This window comes from Heterodontus francisci, unplaced genomic scaffold, assembly GCF_036365525.1.
Source record: "Heterodontus francisci isolate sHetFra1 unplaced genomic scaffold, sHetFra1.hap1 HAP1_SCAFFOLD_421, whole genome shotgun sequence".
Taxonomy (NCBI): domain Eukaryota; kingdom Metazoa; phylum Chordata; class Chondrichthyes; order Heterodontiformes; family Heterodontidae; genus Heterodontus; species Heterodontus francisci.
In genome coordinates this window covers 193,731-199,549 of record NW_027140402.1, presented here as the reverse complement: position 1 = coordinate 199,549, position 5,819 = coordinate 193,731, and positions in this window count along the sequence as shown.

The following is a 5,819-nucleotide window of genomic DNA, read 5'->3' as shown; positions in this document are numbered from 1 at the left end:
TCCTGTACTCCAATCCCCTTGCAATAAAGGCCAATGTGCCATTTGCCTTCCTAATAGCCTCTTTCACCTGCATGTTAACGTTGTGCCTTCCTTGTTTGAGTACCCCCAAGTATCTCTGAACATCAACACTTACAAGTTCCACACCTTTAAAAAAAATTCTGCTTTTCTATTTTTGCGACCAAAGTGAGCAACTTCATCCCTCCCTACATTATACTCATTTGTCATCTTGTTTCCCACTCACTTAACCTGTCTATATTTCTTTGCAGCCTCTCTACGTCCTCTCTGTAGCTTACCTTTCCACCGAAATTTGTGTCATCAGCAAAACGAGATATATTACTCTCTGTCTCTTCACCTAAGTCATTAATATAGAGTGTAAATAGCTGAGGCCCGAGCACTGACCCTTGCGGCACACCACTGTTCACTGCCTGTCAACTTGAAAATACTTCATTTATGCTCACTCTCTGCTTCCTGTCCATTAACCAATCCTCTATCCATGCTAATATATTACCCCCAACACCATGAGCCCTCATTCTTGCCTATTAATCTTTTATGTGGTACGGAATCGAATGCCTTTTGAAAATCCAGGTATACTATATTTACTTGTTCCCCTTTATCTACACTGCTAGTTACATCCTCAAAAAACTCGAATAAATTTGTCAAACAGGATCTCCCTTTAGTAAAACCATGCTGACTTGTTCCAATCATACGATACTTTTCCAAGTGCAATGTTAAGACATCTTTAATAATAGTTTCCAGCTTCTTCCCAATGACTGGTGTTAGGCTAACTGGCCTGTAGTTCCCTGTTTTCTCTCTACCTCCTTTCTTGAAAAGCGGCGTAACATTTGCCAACTTCCAATCTGATAGGACCATTCCTGAATCTAAGGAATTCCGGAAAATCATAGCCAGTGCATCCACTATCTCTGCAGCTATCTCTTTTGGAACCCTCGGATGTCGGCCTGGGGACTGGTCTGATTTTAGTCCCTCAAGTTTCTCCAATAATGAAGGTGAACAAGGTCGAAGAGACAAACAGAAAGAAGAGTTGAACTTCTTCAAGGTGGGCATTCCTGAAAGAGAAGTGGCAGTGGATTCAACACGAATACAAAGCAAAACACTGCAAATTATAGAAATCTGAAACAAAAACAGAAAATGCTACAAATACTCAACAGGTCAGGCAGAATCTGTGAAGAGACAGAGTTAATGTTTCAGCTTGTGACGAATGTTGATGGAAGGTGTTTTTCTCCCCACAGATACTGCCTGACCTAATGAGTATTTAAAGCATTTTCTGTTTTTGTGAGAGGAGGGGTTAAAGTTACTTACTCAGGTTGGAGGAAGGTGAGCAGTGATGTTCCCCAAGCATTGACACTGGGACCAATGTTATTCACCATTTACATAATTGATAGGGACTCGGGAAACAGAAGCACACATTCAAAATTTACAGATAAATCCAAATTGAAAGTATAATTAATTCAGAGGAAGAATGCAGTAAAACACCCGAATGCACTAATAAACTTACACAGTGGACATTTAAATAGTGCAATTTCAAGGGGTCTGTTGAGACCACACCAGGAGTACTGTGCACAGTTTTCGTCTCATTAACTAAGGAAGGATATACCTGCCTGAGAGCGGGTGCAATGCAGCTTTACAAGGCTGATTCCTGTGATGCCAGCTTTGTCCAATAAGGGGAGATTGAGTAGAATGGGTTTATATTATCCGGAGTTCAGAAGAATGAGAAGTGATCTCATTGAAACATATAAGATGCTGAGAGGACTGGACAGGGTACATGAGAGACTGTTTCCCCTGGCTGGAGAATCTAGAACTAGGGAACATGGTCTCAGGATAAGGGGTCAGCCAGTTCGGACTGTGATCAGGAGAAATTTCTTCACTCAGAGGTTTATGAATTTTTGGGATTCTCTAACCCAGAGAGCTGTGGATGCTCTGTCTTTGAGTATATTCAAGATAGAGATCAATAGAATTTTAGACTCTAAGTAGATAATTACATTGTGCGGGAAAGTGGAGTTGAAGTCGCAGATCAGCCATGATGTCAAATTGAACAGCAGGTTCGGGGGGCCATTTGGTGCACTCCAGCTCCTATTTCTATTGTTTCCTTCTTAAATAATTCACTACAAACAATAAATCTTGCATTCCATTCTCTAATTACATTTATTCAGTCAGTAAGTAAGAAACAGTGACATTCAGCAAAACTGATGAATGACTGAATCATGATAAACACACTCGGCCAGTACTGTAAAACTCTCACAATCTGACAACATCCTAATACCATCTTCAACTCACATTTCCTGATCAGGATTGCACTGGAAGTTTCATCAGTTCATTCTGATGAATTATTCGCACTGCTACCACTCTCTCTCACTTATTGCATTCCCTCTCCCCTTCCTCTCATTTTCCTCTTCCATCTCTTTCTCTGTCGTTCCTCTCTCTGTCCCTCTGCACTGCCTTGTACTCTTTCTCAGTGATCCTTTTCCCCTCCCATTCAAGCTTAATATCCTGTGCCTGCATTCTGTTCCCAAGCCCCGTGTTCAATGATCTTATTCTCAGAATCAGTTTATTCAATCCTGAAGCCTCAGTGAGTAGTTTAATGTTTCTAAAGATCACACAAATCGCCAACCTGTTACCTACATTGTTCACTTCATCGACAATACATGGTATACACAGAATAGAAAGCCTCTTCCAGACACAGCTCACAATCATTGAAATTCCTTCGGCTGGAATTATAAAATTTAGTAGTAATTAGCGAGATTGTTTAATAAAACACCAACATCACTGCTGCTACTTAAAATCTCCAGATAAATGGAAGGACTCATGATTCCAATGGATACAGTATAAACTGACAGCACATCAAATTAAGACATTTCATTTTCAATGTAATCCATTGACAGTGAATTCATCCACAGTGAAATAGAGGAGATGTAAAAGAGTCAGCAGCAAACTCCGGTCAGGAGCCAGACCTCTGAAGCAGCGTCAGACACACACAGAATGAAATAATATTTTATAACAATGATAACCACTAAATACATTGAAATCTCAGTTAAACTAAACCATGTCATTGGGGAGGAAGGACATTGTGCTGCCTCCTTATAACAAAGAACAAAGAAAATTACAGCACAGGAACAGGCCCTTCGGCCCTCCAAGCCTGTGCCGATCCAGATCCTCTATCTAAGGGGTCCAAGGTGTACGCGCTAGATGGATAAAGAACTGGCTGGGCAACAGGCGACAGAGAGTAGCAGTGGAAGGGAGTTTCTCAAAATGGAGACGTGTGACCAGTGGTGTTCCACAGGGATCCGTGCTGGGACCACTGTTGCTTGTGATATACATAAATGATTTGGAGGAAAGTATAGGTGGTCTGATTAGCAAGTTTGCAGACGACACTAAGATTGATGGAGTAGCAGATGCTGAAGGGGACTGTCAGAGAACACAGTAGAATATAGATAGACTGGAGAGTTGGGCAGAGAAATGGCAGATGGAGTTCAATCAGGGCAAATGCGAGGTGATGCATTTTGGAAGATCCAATTCAAGAGTGAACTATCCAGTAAATGGAAAAGTCCTGGGGAAAATTGATGTACAGAGAGATTTGGGTGTTCAGGTCCATTGTTCCCTGAAGGTGGCAACGCAGGTCAATAGAGTGGTCAAGAAGGCATACGGCATGCTTTCCTTCATCGGACGGGGTATTGAGTGCAAGAGTTGGCAGGTCATGTTACAGTTGTATAGGACTTTGGTTCGGCCACATTTGGAATACTGCGTGCAGTTCTGGTCGCCACATTACCAAAAGGATGTGAATGCTTTGGAGAGGGTGCAGAGGAGGTTCACCAGGATGTTGCCTGTTATGGAGGGTGCTAGCCATGAAGAGAGGTTGAGTAGATTAGGATTATTTTCATTAGAAAGACGGAGGTTGAGGGGGGACCTGATTGAGGTGTACAAAATCATGAGAGGTATAGACAGGGTGGATAGCAAGAAGCTTTTTCCCAGAGTGGGGGATTCAATTGCAAGGGAACACGAGTTCAAATTGAAAGGGGAAATGTTTAGGGGGGATATCCGTGGAAAGTTCTTTACGCAGAGGGTGGTGGGTGCATGGAATGCATTACCAGCGGAGGTGGTAGACGCGGGCACGATAGCGACTTTTAAGATGTATCTAGACAGATACATGAATGGGCAGGAAGAAAAGAGATACAGACCCTTAGAAAATTGGCGACAGGTTTAGATAGAGGATTTGGATCGGAGTAGTCTTGGAGGGCCGAAGGGCCTGTTCCTGTGCTGTAATTTTCTTTGTTCTTTGTTCTTTGTTAAACATGAGGCCTATTTTCTAAGGGTCTGTATCTCTTTACTTCCTGCCCATTCATGTATCTGTCTAGATACATCTTAAAAGACGCTATCGTGCCCGCGTCTACCACCTCCACTGGCAATGCGTTCCAGGCACCCACCACCCTCTGCGTAAAGAGCTTTCCACGCATATCCTCCCTAAACTTTACCCCTTTCACTTTGAACTCGTGACCCCTAGCAATTGAATCCCCCACTCTGGGAAAAAGCCTCTTGCGATCCAACCTGTCTATGCCTCTCATGATTTTGTACACCTCAGTCAGGTCCCCCCTCAACCTCCGTCTTTCAATTGAAAATAATCCTAATCTACTCAACTTCTCTTCATAGCTAGCGCCCTCCATACCGGGCAACATCCTGGTGAACAACCTCTGCACCCTCTCCAAAGCATTCACATCCTTTTGGTAATGTGGCGACCAGAACTGCACGCAGTATTCCAAATGTGGCCGAACCAAAGTCCTATACAACTGTAACATGACCTGCCAACTCTTGTACTCAATACCCCGTCCGATGAAGGAAAGCATGCCGTATGCCTTCTTGACCACTCTATTGACCTGCGTTGCCACCTTCAGGGAACAATGGACCTGAACACCCAAATCTCTCTGTACATCAATTTTCCCCAGGACTTTTCCATTTATTGTATAGTTCACTCTTGAATTGTATCTTCCAAAATGCATCACCTCGCATTTGCCCTGATTGAACTCCATCTGCTATTTCTCTGCCCAACTGTCCAGTCTATCTATATTCTGCTGTATTCTCTGACACTCCCCTTCACTGTCTGCTACTCCACCAATCTTAGTGTCGTCTGAAAACTTGCTAATCAGACCACCTATACTTTCCTCCAAATCATTTATGTATATCACAAACAACAGTGGTCCCAGCACGGATCCCTGTGGAACACCACTGGTCACCCGTCTCCATTTTGAGAAACTCCCTTCCACTGCTACTCTCTGTCTCCTGTTGCCCAGCCAGTTCTTTATCCATCTAGCTAGTACACCTTGGACCCCATGCGCCTTCACTTTCTCCATCAGCCTACCATGGAGAACCTTATCAAACGCCTTACTGAAGTCCATGTATATGACATCTACAGCCCTTCCCTCATCAATCAACTTTGTCACTTCCTCAAAGAATTCTATTAAGTTGGTAAGACATGACCTTCCCTGTACAAAACCATGTTGCCTATCACTGATAAGCCCATTTTCTTCCAAGTGGGAATCGATCCTATCCCTCAGTAACTTCTCAGTAACACTGAGACCGTGAGCTGTCTCATTATCAATCACTGAAAACACATTCATATCAATATTTCAGGACAGGTTAGTTCCATAACATGAAACTGTGAACAGCTCCTAATGGTATGATTCCTGCTCTTAGCCCAGACAGCTGATTCTAATACATTCAGTGCAGAGAATAATGCTGTAACAATAACAGGGTTGGATCAAGGAAGTTCACTGCAATTATAATTCCGGTCCTATAAGACTGAAAAGCAGATA